This window comes from Falco cherrug, chromosome 7 (genome assembly GCF_023634085.1).
Source record: "Falco cherrug isolate bFalChe1 chromosome 7, bFalChe1.pri, whole genome shotgun sequence".
NCBI lineage: Eukaryota > Metazoa > Chordata > Aves > Falconiformes > Falconidae > Falco > Falco cherrug.
In genome coordinates this window covers 60,254,750-60,274,105 of record NC_073703.1, presented here as the reverse complement: position 1 = coordinate 60,274,105, position 19,356 = coordinate 60,254,750, and the positions used below count along the sequence as shown (strand labels likewise).

The following is a 19,356-nucleotide window of genomic DNA, read 5'->3' as shown; positions in this document are numbered from 1 at the left end:
GTTTGTGTAGCAGGTACTTTTATAAGCAGAATAAAAAAATTACATTCCAATAATTGACCCATTTGTTGAAATGACCCAGGTACTGGGAGACAGTAAATCTGTTTATTTTATTATCTTAAAAAAAACCAAAAAACAAACAAAAAAAAAAACCAACACACCACCAAAACCACACCACAAATTTAAAAAAGGCTGTGGCTGCTTTATTTTTTCCACCTTGGCTGTTGGTATCAAACAACAATCGATGTCATTCCCTAACAAGTGAACAGGATGCAAGCTGGATGCCTGTGCCTGGAGCAGGGCTGTACATACCCTCCTCGGGACACACCACTACAGCTCTTTTGGGAAGTCTCTGCGAGGGCTTACTAGCAGAGTACATACGCACTGTAGAAGCCAACTCACCAAACTTTTTGCACACAACACAAGTTTACTCACTCCATGCTATAAACTGTAACTGCTTACATTTACTATCTAAAGATAAGTATATTTAGTTACATTATTATTATGGCTAGAATATCTTGTTACGAACTTACTTATTCAGAAACCCTACAATGTGGGCATGAATAATGTATCTTTAAATACTTTATTTCATATATTGAAAATACAGTCACTACTTATTATGTTTATTACTTCTAAATTAAATTTTATATTACAAACATCCTCACATCTGAAAAGGCATTAACTATCTTTTGGGCCTTGGACATGTATCTTCTGCCTAGCAGAGCTGAGGTACTATTATCTCACTAGTTGCCTCTCCATGTCCAGGAGGTAGCTCTGGCTACGGTTTATAGTCTGAATGAATCTTTTGGGCTTTAGAGATCATAAAAAGAGTTGAACAAGTGTGACGTTACCCCCAGACTGAAGCACAGCATAAATTTAACAACTCAGCAAATTCAGACCTCCCGCAGATAGCACTGCTCTGAAACCAAGTTCTCCTGACGGAGGCGGCACACTGGAGCCGCAGGCCTGCCCTCCCTTTGCCTGCCCACATGAACTCAGCACCCAATTCAAACCCAAACCCACGACAGAAACAGCTTTTCCCACTGGCAAAAAAATCAAATTTATCAACAGCTATTCCCCCCCCCCCCTCATTGCACCAAAGCCAGAGTCCTTACCAACCTGCTGCCACAAGCACAGCCTCTCCCAGCCGCCGCCGGCTGAAATGGCCAACACCTGGGCTGCCAGGCCCGGCAGAGCCCTCCCTGCCCCCTCAGCTTCCACCCCTCGTATGTGGGCTCCCAGACACACAGATGCTAAATCTAGTTGTCAGGGCAGGGCTGGGGGCCAATAAAGCTTTTTGCAGCTCTCCCAATTTCATCAAGGTCCCTGAATCTAAAAGCCGACCCCAGAGCACAGGCTGAGTAGATTTCCCACTCAAGAGCAGCTGCTGGCCCATGATGGGTCTGGTGACCTACAGGCAATGCTCTAGCTGGGCTTTGCCCTTGTTTTCCCACAATTTCCTTCCAAGTGAAGTTGTTGGGAGTTGGAGAAGACAAGGCCAAAGCTGTGTCAGGGCACAAAGACTGAATGGCCCTCTGATTTTTGAACACATTTTCTTTAAACAGTTAGGGAGCTCAGAATGCTCACGGGACAGTGCAAAACAGCTTACCTCAAGTCTCGGCCACAGAGCAGATTTACCTGCCCTTTGGTATGGCTAGCTGGCCAATGTATATATATGCAAAACAAACCGAGGGACCGAAATCTGAGTCAAACAAGGTTAAAATCTGAAAATCTGGGCACGGTGTGCCTGCTGCCACTCAGAGAAGGCCCCTTACCCCAGGGCCAGGCGCGCCAGCCATCTTCACCAGCAACACTCAGTCTTGTTGCAGCACTGTGGTCCCCTGAGACAACCGGGGCCAAAACACCAAGAGGCAGCACTGTCTCCACAACACATGGAATGCAATGGTCCCCTCGGATCCAGAAAAGAGGCCAAGACTATGTCAAGCCACTCAGGTGCTTTTCAAAAGGAAGACTAGATCTAAACTGGTTGATCCTCATATGTGTGCTTAAACTAGCTTTCTGGTTTAAAGCAAAAGCACATTTTCAAAGCAACTCTCCCAACCATCTACATTGATTGTACTTGCATTCAAATCACTGAGCAGTCTCTGAGGACACAAACTGCATTCCTTTCTCACAAGACTAAACCAGAAGATGAACTCCATGAGTGCACCCAATGCACTGCAACTGCTAAGAAGTATTTAATCCTGGGAACTAGATGGGGTCTAGTCTGCAGTGAAACCTCCTGCAATGCTTCTAATGTAGTTGTTTGGCCCCCAGAACCAGCTGTGTTGCTTCACAGCTGTGCTCTCACTGAGAGGCAGAGCTTGCTTGGGTGGGCACTGCCACTGAGGCAGGGCCATGAGACCAGGCTGGGCCTGTGGGTTCCCTGCAACACACCTTCACTGGTCACAGCTTCAGGAACAGCTGGCTCTGAACCAGCATTATTATCTCTGTGCTGCATTAGAGAGACTGCATAGCCTCAAAATCTGGCTTCTCCCTGAAGACAGTACAGCTGCATTCACACAGCACAGCATCTAATCTAGTAAGTCCTAGTAGACCTGGGCTGGCTCTGCATCATTGCCTCTTCTCCTTCCAGTCTTACAAGAAAACCACATCTTCTCCCCATCCTCCTCCTCCTCCAGGCTTTCCCTATGCCACAGCCCATCTCTCCACCCCTCTCCTTTGCTTGCATCCTCCCCAAACAAATTACCTGTATCACTCAACCTCCATGTGCTCTCAGTCTTCAAAATTTCTCAAAACCAATTCATGTATGTTGGGAGAACTTTTCAGGTGTTGCTGGCCACAGTCTCTGATTATTGCATTCTCACTTGGTGTGGTTGAGTCTCCACAGTCCTTGGTACAGTGGGTCTGACACTGCCCCATGCCTTTGCAGCTCCTGTAGGTGTCTAGCTGGGCCTTTACCTGCCACTGGGAAGAAACATGCATCTGTGCTTTGGATGGCAAATGAAAAAGGGATCTTACTATTGCAAGACTGAATTCAGCAATTTTCCTATAAAATTGACAAATAAAATTTGTCAAATGCAGCTGAGCTGATCCAGTTGTTCACTGTCCACCAAAAAAAAAAAAAAAAAAGATAAATCTTAATCCTTCCTTCCTAGAGCCTTCTTAACTTTCCAGGTGTGCAGTTTCACCCCTTCCCTCATACCAATGAAACTTGCGAGATACTTTCATCAGCCTATTTAACACACTAGTTCAGAAAGAAAATGATACAATTTTTGCTGGGTTTATTTCCTGCTAAATTAGTAAAATAAATTGACTGACAGAGGATAAACAGTCGAGTCTGTGCCACTCCCACTTCTAGGAGAAGTAAGCTAAGAGATGGTTTCACCTCTCTCCAAACTGCTCATTTCCTTTGATGTATTTTTTCTGGGCTTGGTGGGGAAGGGCTCATGCCTCAGAGAGTGCTTGATGCTGGATCAGGGCTGGCAACGACAGGAGACAGCCTGACACTTACTTCAGTGTGGTTATGTAATGCTTGTATGTATTGCTGCTCTTATGCGCTCGTCCTCCCCATCACTTGTGCTGCTTACACCTCCAATTGATCCAACATCATCAGAGCATCTATGTCCCTTTCCTCTGTGCCCTTCTTTTCATATTGTGCTTATATTTAGTTTACCTTTTCTGTGGGTTTAGTGAAATACTTTTCCATCCTCCAACTATGGCATATAAACAGCGCTGTATTTGTTCCACTCAGGGACCATGTTTACGGTAATCTAGAAGATGCCATCTCACTCCCTGTATAAGGTAGGTCAACTTTATGTGGCATGCTGCTCCTCCATCCTGTTTTATTTTCATTCAATGGACAGCCATAGACTGTCATACATTGTATGAATTCAAAAGACAGAATGATTAAATTTCCTTGTGAACTTTTCTATGTTACCCTTCACTGGGGTACCTGAAAGCTTCACAAAACCAAGCTCCTTCTTGTTCACAAAATCCCTATAATGGGAGAGATCTTAACCCTGCTTTAAGGAAGATAAAAAAAGACACATGAAGATTAAAAGCAAAAGTATGACTAATTTTGTGTGCCTGATCTAAGATTTGACTTTTCAAGAGCACATGGCTTCCTACAGCATGTTTTCTATTCAAAGCACAGCTGCTGTTGATTTCAGTTTCAGCTGTGAGCACTCAGCAAGCCAGTTCCCAGGGTTTCAAGTCAGGGCTAAGGAAAACAAGGAAACAAGTATCAATGTGACAGAAGTTTAGGTTAAATAAATTGACCAACATCATACAGCAGCTCTGTAGAAGAGTCAGAAACACAGGCAGGAGCTGTTCTGTACTCAATGGCCTAAATTATGCACTTTTTAAAAAACCTTCCTGTATTCACTTGCATGCTTTCAACCTATGCCACAGAGGACTGATGAATAATACAAAAATCTTCTCCTGGCCTTTTTTGCTTTCATTCATTTATCACAGATCCTTCCCATGCAGGCATTTTGAGGGGAGGAAGTAGTAGATGAGCATTATAATTACAGACTATATTAGAAAGCACTCGTGCAAGAGGGTCGGTTAAATGTTAATTATAATGTTGTCTACCTTAGCAAAGTCAAGAGCCAGATCCTCACAGTGACCTATAGAACAGGTTTTTTGAACAATACATGTAACTTTGTGTGTTTGATCCTACATGGGGTAGATCCATATGTCTGGTTTACTTTAATATTAAAGTTTATGTTGTGTACGATATAGGTAGGAAAATGTCAGTTTAACACAGGTACATGCATAGGAGGTACAAGCCCCAAAGAGCAGATGCAGATCTTGTCTGGCCATCAAGTGAAGCTAAATTCTAATGCTGTGAAATACTCAGGTGACTGACTTACTGTATAAGTGACTTTTCGTTAGTAATCTTTGGTCTATCATTACATAATAAATCAGAATACATTTTCATATAAAGAATATTAGGTGATGAATGTATAGCACTACTGGCTGCCAGCAGACAAAGAGAATAATTGATCATTTTTCTAATGCGAGGTTAGTTAATACATAGCTGGTTATCTTAGTACCTTGAAAATTACAAAGTTATGCAGAGTTTGCGCTTCTACTTAAAGTTTTCCGTTTGAATGTGCATTTCCCAGACAAGAAGATAATTATCAGCTTTTGATTAAAACAAAATCTACATCTCACACGCCTCCTGGAAATGACCATAAAATAAATCGGTTTACTGTATGATTTGATTAGGTTACTTAATATTCTCTGTGTAAATCAGTTTTCTAGTTAATAAGAATATATGCTTTATTATATCTAGATATAAAGGAATAGAAATCAGTTATGCATGTGGATTTTTACAATATAGGAATACTTGAAAACTCAAAAAAAGTAAGCGTGCAAGAAAGAAGAAAACATGAAAATGCTTCAATTTCAAGACATCGTGAGAACACAATAGCCCAAGCACAATGCTGCACATCTGCCTCTTCAATGATAGCGAACTAAAAACTAAATGTGACAATAATGTTCTAAAAAAACAAAAGTGACATTTTACTTCTACACTGTGTAAAATGTTCTCATTTTTAAATATCTCCCTCTGTTCTGAACAGTGCTGGTGCCCGAGTCCCTATCTGACAACAGGACAAGCAGACAAGGCTGCAGTGCAGCATGGTCCCTTGCATGGGATTTTCACTGGGAGCTGAGGGCACTTGCAGTGAGTACCTGGCTCCCAGCATGCTGTGGGTGTCTCAGTGGTGTCATCAACAAGGCATCATACAAGTAAAATAGTTTTATTCCCACAAAGGCCGGAGTTCACTTTAACAAAGGAAAACAAATGTCTGTATTCCTCTTCAACAGTCAGGCAGCAAAATGGCCATGGGCTTTAAACCCTATGGAGTATTTTTGCCTTAGGACTTCAAGATAACCCTTCTTGTCTCTCCATAGGCACAGCTCCAGAAATAATCCACTCAGTCATCATTTCATGGCTCAGTTACTGCCACCTTTTGGCATCTGACCTTGATAGGTTTAGACTGAAACTAAAACCATCTCTTCCTTGACTGTTACTTTGCCTGTATTGCTCTCTGCATTCCTCTGCTTTCTCAGAAGTTTAAATTGTTTACTTGAATTTCAGTTCCTTTCCTAGCCCATCACCACTATACCAATCTTTTGTCATTTCCATCTCCACATCAGCATCAGTTTAAGGCATGAAACTTCATCACCCTTAAAAACAAGCCTTCAAAACGGGTTGCTTACTAGCATTCATTTTTTTGGCAAAGCTCCTCATAAGCTTTGAAGAACTTTCTTCTCAATTTCAAAGAAACCTCTTCTTAAAAGTCCCTTATTTATTCTAGGCATTGCACAGGTCATAAGGCAGAAGTAACAAGGTCCCAGTAGCCCATGAAACTGATCGGTGCTAGACATGAAGTTGAAAAATGAAATATTCTCATTAGACCAACTGACAAAGCTGGAAAATTAAACACTAGTCCTTCTTTGTAAACAGAAGCAAAGAATGTCAAAGATATGCACAAGCTGAGAATAAATGTTTTCAAAAAAAGCTCAGTTCAATATATGAGAGAAAATGAAGCTGGTACTTAAGAGTGGAAAAAGGTGCTGGAGAGAAGTGATACAGTGATTCTCTCCAATAGGAAAGAGAAAGATGGTTAAAATATCATACATGGTACAAGAAGGAATAGCTGGTGGCATGGAATAAAAATATAACACCAAACTAATATAACTTTGGAATAGCACATGGGACCTGTTTCAAAAAGTTATGATCAAAAGCTGTTCTGTAATATACTAAAACTGTGTCCTTACTGGATCAACATCAGAAAGATACTACATAGACAGCTTCTTAAAGAGAAGCTATATGAGCAATGTAGGACGTAAACCTTTACAGGCAGGCTGGAGGCTGACTATTTACAGACACCACTTTATAGGCATAGAAGAAACACATCATCTTTCAAAGAAGGCTACGGAAGGGCAAAAAGCCACTAAATAGCAAGGTAAAGAAGTTTTTAGTGGCAGAAAGACATGAATCAAACAGCAAAATCTATGGCCAAATAAGGAATGTAAAAAAGACTATAAACCATGGCAGTTTAAATGTGAAAATGTGATGTCAGGGCCAAAAAGAAAAAAATAAATAAAAGAAAGAGTTTGAAGAGGAAAGCTTACACAAGAATAAAACCAAAACAGGCTGTAACTTCTTTCTTGAACATAGCAGGAGCAGAAAGCTTGTCAAGAGTCTGTCAAGCTAGTAGATAACCTGGATATGCATGGAGTACTAATAAGCTAAGACCATAATAAAAAAAGCTAAATATATTTTTCACTTCTATGGTTACTACGGAAGAGATTTACAAAGTTTGTAGCCCAAAACTCTTTGCAGGGGAGTCACCAGATGGATATCAAAACTGAATTACTGAGAAGCTGATATGGAACAAAACAGACAGAACAAACTAACAGAATCACAGTCTTCAATCAGGAGTACAAAACAAACTCAAACATGAAATAACTAAGATACCAACAATGGTATGTTAACTCTCACTTTAAAACTGCCCTGATAACTCGAGTGTGTCATGTAGGAAATGGCACCAATTTTCAAAAGGATTTCACAGAGTATCTTGGAAATGATGAACAAGTTAATTTGGCATCTACATTGAGGAATAAGAATGTAAGAATTTGTGACAAACAATATAGCGAGGAACACTTGCCACATATTTTAATACGGGAGCATGCACCTCACGGATGTATTGAGACTTTTCAGGGTGTCAGCAAGTATATGACCAAAATGACCAAAAATGGTCCAGAGGATACTGTTCATGGGGTTTTCCAAAAGGTACTCAACCAAGTTTTTCACCATAGGCTTTCAAGGTTATTAAGCAGCCTGGAAACCAAAAGGAATTCTCAGATGAAATATTGGAAAGAGGTGGGAGGAAAAAACAGTTTCTCCAGTAAAGAGAGATCACCAGGGGACTTCTGCCAGAAGGTGAAAGTGGCATGTTAGGAATTGTAGGTTAATCAGTCCAGTAAAGATGAGAGCTGTCTCTGAAGAAGTGCACGAAGAGCTTACAAGAGTAAGTGACTATGCATTAAAATGGCAGATAAAATTCAATAGACATCAGTGTGAAGTAACGTACCCAAGAAAAATTATCCTAATTTTGCAAATACAGTGGTGGGTGCTGAGGTGTCCATTATGAGTCAGGGATGAGATCTTGCAGACTTCATAAATAATTCAATGCAAACCTGAGCTCAGTGCTGTAGCAATCAAAAAAGCCAAACACTTTACTTATTTCCTGACAGACTAGCACAAGCAAGCACTCATCCTACTGTAATAAAGGTATTTCAGCCCAAGTCAGTGTCTCTCTTACTGGAAGTGAGCTCACAGCCTGTCTGTCTCTCTTCCTTGGCATGGGAGTTCTGGTTGCTTTCCCCCTTTGCTCCACAAGCAGGAAGAACATATGCAACTCATAATTTCCTCATACAAATCTAATCTCTGCCAGTGTCTCTCCTTGAAAGTGCTCAAATACTCTACCAGCCATCCTGTTTGCAACATGCTGAGGGAATAATGCTGTTGGCAGTGCACTGAAGCTCCTGTGCTGGCTCCCAACAGCTACAATTGAGTGGCCTGTCATGTTCTCCAGTGAAGTTAAACCTTGAACGCATTTCCTGACGTCTGTTTAGAAACTCTCCCTATTAGACAGGTTATTTAAAAATATGTATCATTCATATTAGTGCAACTGGGAATAAAAGTATAGTTGGCTTAAATGGCTGTCACTCACCTTTTCCTAGATACTAAGTGCTTACTGGTATTAGTAAGATTGCAAGAATGTTTGACTCCTTAGATATTTGGTGAATTTTTTGTTCAAAATTCTTCATTTCACAAGGCATTATTTCAAATCTCTAATAGATTCAGTAGCATAACATGAAACTAACAACGTGTTTACCTCTTTAGCTCTTGTAACTTGTGCATTCTAGAGTAGATCTCTAGACTCAACCACAGAGAAGACTGTGAAAGGGACAAAGATTACGTGTCTCCCTACCATAAGGCAGTTATTTATTTGGTGCAGTAAGCTTTAAACTTATGTTCAGTAATAATGCAAAGAGCTAACTTCAGCATCAATAAAGCAGCATAATGCAATGAACAATCCTCTAATAAGCTAGACTTCCCTATAAAACTTTATAGTTGCTCTGGGACATAGAAAGAGGGTTGCATATTTATTGCACAGTGTATGAAAGTAAAATTGTTGTAAAATGAAAAGAGATAGAAATCCATAGGTTCCATGTCCTAGGGCAATTCGTGAAAATATTCAGCTTCCTACCTTTCAAAAAATGTATTTTACAGATGTATTATTATTATAAGATATAGAAATAACTGAACATTATCCACAGGGCATTTTGGAAACTCTGAAAGAGGAGAGAGAATTACCCCAGGAATCCTGCCATAAATTTTATGTCAGAATTTTGAAAAAGATATCCCAGAAATGCCTTTGGGCACATCACTGATATTATTTCCAGGCTAATTAAGGATATATGCTCTCTCCCAATGGGATGAGTGATGTGGTATGTTTAACCAGGTCTTGCCAGGAAAATGAAAATATGTGCCTATTTCAGTACATCATCTCTTCTTGGCAATATGCTTAGTCACCGTAGAAATTTGCACAAAAGCAAAAGGTTTGCATAGGAGCGTGTATGGCCTGAACCTGCAAAATGTTCTATCTGATATAGTTCAGCTTTTCACTCCACCTTTTCCATAACTACTCAGTCTCTGAAAGCAGTAACACTAATGTTCTTCTCTTTTCCCTCTTTTATGAAGTGACCAAAATGGGGGGGGGGGGGGTGCGGGGGCGGGAGAAAAGAAAAGAAAAAAAATCCATAAAAGCAGGTATGCTTGAATAATCACTGCAAAGCAATAACAGACATGTGTTACACTAGCAGCAGATACAGCTCCACTGTAAAAGATAAGAACTGAATCCATCCCTTACACTGGGTCACGTCCGTCCGAGGTTTTATAGTTCATGGCTGCAGGAGAGGGATGAATCATAGACATGTTGGTTGGAAGAAACCTCTGGAGGTGTTTGGTCCAACCCATGGAATAACGTTGAACTATTGCCAGAACTAGACCAGATGAGCCAAGCTTTGTCTGGCTCAGTCTTGAAAACTTCCAAGGATGGAGCTTCCACACCCTCTCTGCATAACCTGCTCCAGTGCTACTCTACTCTCCTAGTGAAGAAGCTGGTTTGCTTTGGGTTTTTTTGTCTAGATGGGAGCAGAAAGTAGGAAAGTGATAGGACATCATAAAAAACCCCCATACTATATATGCTGCCTATCCGAATGGCAGTGTCATAGTCCTGTGACTTCATGTGAACTAGAAATAGCAGTGGCAGCTTACAACAGCAAAGAGCATATGAAGCATCGGTGCCACGACAGGACAGTGAGAAGCAACATGGCAGCTAACAGAGGGAGGAAGGAGTGAAATTTCTCTTCTGCCCTCCTTGCAAAGCTGCCCCTGCCCCTTCGATACACAACCTACCACCCGCTGGGCTTGAAAACAGGCTGCCTCAATCAGGTGGGGTTACAAATAGCAGATGACATAGGAAAGAGCCTGGTTCTGGACCCCCTGTGCTACGCTGGGGCATGCAGGGCTTCAACTGAAATGTCTCAAGCAACTGTAATCAGATTTAGGCGTCAGTGGCTGACCATTGGTGCTCTAAGGTGGAAATCAAAGTTTTCATAGACAGTTCTGAGAAGGAGGCATAACATGATAGCTTAAACCTTTGGCAGAATTAGAACACAATGGGGAGATGTGCATCTCTAAATTCACTCTTATTTCAAATATTTATCCACCTCTCTTTTCTAGATTTGAAACTAGTCTGACAATCAAGTCTCCCTAGATACTGCTCCCTGAGCCCAGGACACAGACGCGTCAGCCTGAATCATGCTGCCTCCAGCCCTCTGAGCGTTTCCTGGTGCAGAGGGAGCAAACAGCTACAGTCTGACAGTTTCAATGGGAGGTGTCAGCCTGTTTCCAGAGCTTTCAAAAGACATTCCATCATTTCATGAATCATATCATTGTGTGGAACCTCTGAGATAATGAGACTATGAACATCATTTCATGATGCCATTTGGCTCAAAGACAGGGAAACATATGGGCATTCTCCTCAACACAGATTTTGCAGGGGAAATAGGGAAAATCCTGCTATCTGTAAAAGACTTTTATTAGCCTCACTTGCAAGAGGTTGGAAGCTACCAACAGTGGACGAGACGGAACTGGTCAGCCACAGATTGCACATCTCAACACAGCTTTGTTCTGCTTTAAAGATTGCACATCTCAACACAGCTTTGTTCTGCTTTAAAATCCTGCATAGAAGTGTGAGAGAGTCACCATGGGATGTGAAACCTGTTAAAACTTACTAAGGGCATTAGACTGAAATAATTGCGATAAAACCATCCCACTTCAATTGAAAGACTATTTTTTCCTCTTATTGCCAAATTAAATGAGTCTATGAGACTGCCCAAGTCTAGATTTTAGCCTACATAGATAGGATGACTCACCTACAGCTTACCTCTATGCAACGGAACTTGATAGTCACTGGGATGAAACTGATCTGCAACAAAAATATTAAACTCCCAAGTCCCACACCGCAGATTGACATGACCATTTAGGATCCTAAATGTCATTGAAAATTCTTTATACTTGAGATTTCATTCTGGAAAACAGAAGTTAGAACCTAGCAGAGACTCTGCCAAAATTGTCACACAAGCTTCAACTACCACTTTATCTCACTTTTCAGAATAGCACTTCTGAGTTGTACTATGAAACAGGTTTTATATTTACACATTTATCAAAAGGTTTTATTCAGTAGCTACTGCTTCATTTGGTTCAGCCACTGACCCCCAGGCCCAATCACACTCTGCACCTCTTCATATATATAAACTACCTACAGAAAGCAATAAAACCCAAACCCCCAGCACGTTCCCTCAAGGAAGGATGTTCAGCCCTCTGGAGAAAAAAAAAAACACCAAACCAACAAACGTGAACATGTTACAAAAGACTAAAACACTTTTCTACCTTTGCCTAGATTTTCCTACATATGGTATATATTAAAATTCTCAGAGTTTACATATGTCATATGAGAGCAATAAATTACTTTAATTGGCTCAAGTGTGAATTTTGAATGAATGGAATTTTTTTTTTGTAGGTGTTTAAATGTAACATAGAATTTATTTTTCACATTAAAAGGCCACATGTTCTAAGCCACATTCCTTAAATAAAAAGGCAATAATGTAAAAACTTTTTAGCATCCAGCATTTCTAGTCCAAGCAGGGATATTTCAGCAGGTTCTTACATAAAGTAGTTCAAAACCTATAGGTGAAAATGTCTGGAGAAGTCATTCCCATACCATTTGAATTGTTCATTCAACAGGCAAATATTTTCAATGTATACAAAACACAGGCTGTAGCCCACCTTGCTGCCTACACCAGCACAAAGCAGCGCCAGCAAATGTAACCTCCGTGGTACTGCATTGCGGCACTTTCCATGAATTTAACTTCAGTAATCAAAATATTCCACTCAGGGTTTTAGATGAGCTTGGCTCTCTCAGTGATCTGGACACATTCCAGTGTAAACCCCTTTTTTTTTTTTTATAACAACATAACAGGAAGGAGGAGTAAACGGACAAAATAGAGAATAACTTGTCTGTTCTGAATTTGCTAAGTATTTCCTAAGCGTTAGGCCCAGTTCTGCACAATACTAAATCAAGGCTCAACTTTGTTGACTCGGAAGATGTTTAAAGCCTGTTTTCTACAGTAATATTCTGCATTTATTTACACAGACAAGATGGAGTTTCCCTCCTGGTGACACAGGCACCAAGGAAGAGGCTGCTAACTCTGTTAAAGCAGTCTTCTTTCTTTGTAAAATTATCTCAGCCTGAAGCACTTAGGCAGGGACTCCACAGAATTTTGAATACAGATTCAAGAAGAGAAAAAACAGGTTATTTTCTTTTTTTCTTTCTTTCTTAAGCACAGGTTGTCTATGAAGAACTAACCTGAGCCTCAGCATTTGTATTTATACCTCAAGGGAAGGACAGATTTCAGAGGCGATAAAAGTTGTTACAAGCTAGAGAGCCGTAATAGAAAGCCAGCCCTTTTGGTGGAGTGGGAATTCCCTTCTCCAGCTTTTGTGTCTGCTTCTCTCACACAGCCCCCTCCAAATCTCTTTGCAATTAAACTTGCCAGGGCTCAACTAACAATGAAATAGCATCCAGGCACTTACCTCAGAATTAATCCTCAACAGCAGTGGAATAGATAAGTATGATGATTAACAGTCACAGCAATTAAAGCAATTTCATGTTGTGATATTCATTCTCAGCAGAAAGGAAAATCTAGTTGATTTCTCCTGAATGAGTGCCAAGATAGCCAACATGACACTGAAAGATTTAACACAGCTACTTGCAACACAGAAAATGTGCCTCCTCTCTTCTGTAAAAAGGAGAATGAGGTGACACGCAGAGTTCTTAGGCCCATCTATATTGTGCTTTCCTCTGCTGCACTGCTTTGGCCTACACTGAGTCAAAAATACTGTACAATACAGCACACTAACCAACTTTATTTCTATTCTCTGATACGCTTATGTTCACAACCTGTATTTAACTACATGTTAAAATACAACAACCAAAAGCTAGGGACTGTGTTCTTTGCTACATCTGGCAGTGAAATGTAAGAAGAAAGCCAAGTGAAGTGAAAGAACTGCCAAACTGAAAATGCATTCCCCAAAACGTTGGTCATTTGCTACAGATCTTGGAGGAAATACCAGTACATTTCTGTCACCCAGAGCAATGAAAAGTCAGGGCATTGACACAGTGGAATTGGGAAAGACATCTTTACAGAAACTGGAATTATACAGCTAATCAAAATCTAAATACAGATGCTCTTACCACCAACATCTATGTTGTATCAATTATTCTTACCAGGCCAAAAAAGCAAGAAATAAAACAAAGATAAACTAATATACAAGCTCTTTGCCTGCAGAGCTGTAGAACCAAAGCAAGCCAGACTACCAAGAGAGTAATTTCTATTGCCATCTATGAAAAGCGTAATGTTCCAGTTTAAAAATATAAATTATGTGTCTAAACTTGAAATAATTCAGAAAGTGTAATAATGGATAATATAGATATGCAAACATATAAATTGTATGACATTGATATGTTCCATGTGTTGATCCATAGAAGCGGTCATACTGAAGACTATAAAGGTTTATAGGATTTGACTGGAATAAAAGAAATCTGAGTTTATCTGGGGGCTTTGATGCACACTGTCTGCATGATCTCAGGATGCTTCAGAGGCAGTCACACCTATTCTCATGCAGATGAGAACCTTACTCATGCCAAGAGCCCCTTCTCTTGACGTTATTTTCACATAGGTTAAATTATTCACAAACCTATCTATCTGCAATATCAGTCATTCGTTCCATAGGACTCAGATCACCAAGTATAAAATGGGCTAATGACACTTTTCTCCTTATGTAATTAATCTCTATTTCCCCAGCCTTGCTCTCCGTCAGGCCAGAATATGTCTGGGTGATCTCTCTTAGTACATACCTGTAGAGTACCTAGCACAAAAGGAACCCAAATTTTGTTGTTGTAAGTCATTCTAACAGTAGCACAAGTAGGCTGAGAAACACCTTCTGTTTGAATAGTCCATCTTCACAAAACACTCTAAAATTGGAGGGGCTTTTCCTTTCCATATCTAGTTTAAAGTTTTCACAGATTCAGTGATCATGCAAAATGGAAGTGGGAGTGAACAAACTGGATCTTTTCCATTTCCTTGAAGTCCCAACATATGGAAGAGGAGAAGCTGGATTCTCTGTCCTTTACACAGCAGGGAAGGAAGGGAAGAAGGAAAATGCAGAACACTTCTCAACTGACTGTCAAATGCCAGGAATCTTTACAGAAGACTTTACCTCCTGGTTCACTGAAGATCTGTAATGCACAGAGCTGCAATGTTCTGAACTTTCTATGTATAGCGTATAGCAATGAACTTAAAGGTTTTGCATATGAGCAATAGAGAGCTAAACATAGGCACTTAACAGCTTCTGACATGTCTGGGTGAAACAAATCATGCTTCTAAATGAAATTCATCTTTGAATAACATGGTTACCCTTGGCAGAAATTTCCCCATTTGGCAACACCGTAATTTCAGTGTCTACATACAGGCTGGATGCTAGGGATTCTAATTCCTTAGTCAGGAATTAGAAGAGAGAAATTAATAACGTCTGGTGCTCACTAACACTCATCACAGCCAACAAACAGAGGCTGGTGCATCTCTTAGGCTAATTACGTGTGCTATGACTGAATTGGAGAACAGGCATGGTAACCCTCGTAAAATAAGCTACGAAGTTGCAGGTCCAAGTGAGGACAATCATATCAACCCATATTGCTCAAAACTGGTGAGCCAGGGAGGCCAGGAAGACTGGTGTTGGGAGGATATGGATAGTTTTTGTTTTCTGCATGGTCTAAAGAACACGTGGTAATAGCTTAGTACAGTTGCAAGCAGTTTATGCTTTAGTGATCTGGGGTGATCTCAGCACTTTTTAATATTTTAATTAATTTTAAACACTTTTGGAGAGAGCAACACGTTTTGCTCTGCTACAACAGTTCCTAGGCCCATTTATGAAAAGTATGGATCTTAATAACCAAGACTTCGGTTTCACCTCAACAGTTTAGTGATTCTTCTCCACAAGGTGGCAGAAAGACCACACAGTTGACCAATAATGGTTCTAACCAACCTCGGTCTTGTCAGAGAATTACCACTGTAAAAGTCCTACCGCTCAAGCGAAATAAATCCTTAAACAATTAATTCTATGTTAATTGGAACGGTGCAATGTACCCATATGATATTACAAAGTTTTAAGGATGAAGATCACAAACAGAAGAGATTAAACTGCTTAGTCATCATGACCTACTCAAACATTATTATGCAAATGGCGGCTTTGCACAAACATCCCGGTGATACCTTGGATATCTGAACCAAAATGGATACGAAAGCAATTTGGATAAGAAAGAGGATCATATTTATAATAAATGAAACCAGCCTGGAGGTCAATAACCTCACATTGGATGAGTTTTCAGATGATAAAGCTTCAGAGAAAGAAGCTCAAGATAAAGTGGCTTTTAAAACACAAGTTTTTAAGACAGGTAATGAGGGAACAGGACATGTGTGGGGAAGGCCCCCCCAGCCCTGGGTCACACAGGGCTGTCCATGAAACGGGGTGACACTCATGTGTCTGTGGGACAGGAGCTGGGACAGGAGCGTGGCAGGGCAGCCAGCTCGGGGGAGCAGTGCTGGCCTGAGGGGGAGGCAGGTGGGCAGAGCAAAGGCTGCCTGGCTGGCTGGCAGTGAAAAGCCTTCTGGCACAACTGGAGATCCAGGATTCAGGGCAGGGGCAGGAGCCTCGTGTGAATTCAGCGTGAAGCATGAGACTTGGTATGGCCGTAATGGATTCTGCAGCCTGGAGCAGCCTGCGAGCTCAGCTTGGTGCCTGAGGGGCTGCCTGGCCAGGGCCCTGTGGTGCACCACCAGCTCCCTCTGTACAAAAAGGTTGTAAGCCACTTCAAACTAGAGATTACATTTCTGCTCCTCTCCTAGATTTGCCTAAACTGGCTGTAACAGATCACTGCAATTCAGAAGGGAAACAATTCTTGCCCAACACTATTTTTTGATCACTCCCCCCACAGTATCTCTCAGTGTCTATCTGACCCTAGTTTTTTTACAACTGATAAAAAGATATGCTTCATGTACATAAGAAGCCCTCTCTACTTCTATACCAGATCCTCCCAGGTTCATCTACACCTCCTATCAATAAATTGCAATTTCCCCCTTGAGGATTAGTGGTAGGAATGATCCTTACACCCTCCAGAAAGGCCTCCAGCCCTGCCACACCATATGAGTAGCTGGCCTTTTAAGAGGCTTACACAATAACAAATTGTGAAATATCTTTTAGTGGAACTGACTGTTGTAGTTATTTCAGAATAGAATAAGTAGTAAAAGATAATCAGAAGTTAGGGCAAAAGCTAGTTAAATGGATAGAAGCGTTAAGGCCAAGTACACAGCAGCAATGGCGGTAAAGAGTCACGTGCTGCGAAGGCCTGACATGACCTCGTCTCGGTGACAAACAACCTCTTCAACTTGCGAAAATGTCCGTGATTTTGTTGAAAAATTATTCCAAAGTCTGTTGAAGCCAGAAAATCAAATTAGGAAAGCATTTAAAAATCAGCTTAAAGAGATTAAAATTTTTGTGAAGTGTAAAAAAAGGGATTTTTAAATCACTTTTGCTTGTCAGGAAGAAAGCACATCATCTGACTGAACGTGTTGCCCACACGCAAACAGAAGAGCTACAAGGAGCTGGGCTGTGCTATGTGACAGCTTTGATGTCCACTGTAGTGCCACAGTGACCACAGCTTCAACAGTGTCATCCCTCCCTCCTGTTTCAGCCCTAGAGACTGGGGGAGTTGGTTTGTAAAAGTTGGCCTTTTTGTGAAAACCCACCAGACTTGCAGAGGTGCCTCAGTCTCATCTCTGGCTTGTCCATGTGGTGTCAGCCGTTCGACCTGAGAAGTGGGTCTTCTCTGCTTTCCCCCTCTTCTACAATCAGGTGGGCCAGACCTAAGTTAAAATTAATTCACTGAAATACATTAACATGTTTGGGATGCCACAAGCAAAATTTGTAGTATCTTTTATTGGGTTTTGGATTTTCAGTTTAAAGCAGCCAGAGCCTCCAAGGTAATTTAGTGGAGTTTAAGAATAGCTTCTGTTTATACCAGTGGGACTGTGCATCTACAGAGATAATGTCCTACATCTGAGAGAAGCCAGGGCATTTAACAAGATTCTCCTCACAGAAAAAGAAAACACATTTCAAGTGCTTCTATTTCATGTATGAAAAAGATTAATCCTATTCACAACCTAAGCTGGGAAAAAAGGTGATTTTGCAGCTGAAATTCAGGAGGCAGGGATTTGTCACCCTGATGGTTCGTTCACAGGTTCTCTGCATTGCCTCAGATGACTTGTGTCTCTGCTTTCACCTGGGAAACGATGGAGGCAGTGTGTCACATCTGCTTCATCTGTGCCTTTCTGATCTACTTAAATCATAGGGTTTTTTTCAGACAGGAACAAATGCTGAGGGCTTGCTTTTTCTTAACAGAAGAAGACTAAGAAGGTAAACATCAATAAAATGCCCTTCCATGCTTACCTTAAACTATTCACAGACCACAGAAGAGAGGGAAAATAAGAGCATGGCAGGCCCCACGCAGGCTGTTGAGTGGGGAAGCTTCTGCTCTTCCACTTTTGCCCTGATGCTCAAGAGAGTTTCTATCCGAGCTGAGAAAGAAGCATATCAGAGCAGGCCAAAAGTACACTCTGCATGAAGACACCATCTCCAGAGTATGCTGGATCTGTATTTTCAAGTCTACCCAAACAGGGTCAGCCCCAATTTCCCCAGTCTATATTGCAAATTGCCCCCTTGATAAGCACCCCCATGCTCTACCAGGTGCATGCTTGTTCTGGCTAACAGCTTTCAGGCTTTCACACTGCCAGAACATGGGGCATGCAGGAATGAAGGAAATGAAGCAGTGCACTGGCTTTTATGTCCTTTTGCTGAGATCTTGCAGACTTCTAAAGCTGCCTGGTTTCAGTGCTAAATACTTGAGTTACTCACTAAGAACAGCCTGCTCACTCCCCCTAAGAATGAGCCAAAGGAAACCCTGCAAATGGTTCCCAGCTTTCAACAAGGCGGGGGTGGTGGTGTCACTATATAAGGGATAATCTACTTTGCAAAGCTACTTGCTATAGTTAATGGGTATCAGGGTGGTACAGAGAAAATTATGACCAAATGTGCTTAGGTAAAACGAAGATAAGGTACTGGAGCACTACACAGAAGGAAGGCACTTTTCTGCCAAGTTAAAAACACCACAGATCTGGTACAGCCATTACTGATCATGTTCACACAGCCTTAACTGCCTTGCCCACTCTCTGCAAAACTGAGAATGGCTTTATGCACCTTGTACCTCTTACCCAGAAGCTATCATTTAGCATCATACCTAGATAAATAATATAAAGTCCTAAAAGCAATGCAGTCAGGAACTTCCCCTGCAGGTGGAGGGTTTTTTTTTTTTTCTGTGCATCTTCACAGATGATTTAGCCCAAATTAACCTGTTTAACTAAGTGTGGCAGAGACAGCATGGCTACATCTTTCTTATTCCCATCAACATTATCTGAAGTGCAATCAAGTTTGCAATTCTTTAAAATAAAGTCCCAACCCTGTCATAAAATGTGACAAATCTGATCAATTGTCTAAAAATATGAAAGCATTTATAACACTGCATATTCATTTGCTGGGAATACTAGAAGAAAAAGGAAGAAATTAATGCA

At 41.0% G+C, this 19,356-nt stretch overlaps 1 long non-coding RNA gene across 2 annotated transcripts in view; it reads left to right on the top strand.

The window, feature by feature from the left end:
- The window catches only part of LOC114017257 (uncharacterized), a 58,622-nt gene that overhangs the window by 31,516 nt on the left and 7,750 nt on the right, over positions 1-19,356 (top strand). The window contains exon 4 of one of the 2 annotated variants that reach the window (XR_003562196.2): positions 10,793-12,041. The exons of the other annotated variant lie outside the window; for it this stretch is intronic. This is a non-coding gene — a long non-coding RNA (uncharacterized LOC114017257). Of the gene's footprint in view, positions 1-10,792; positions 12,042-19,356 lie in introns of those variants that run through there. 2 annotated transcript variants of the gene reach the window in all.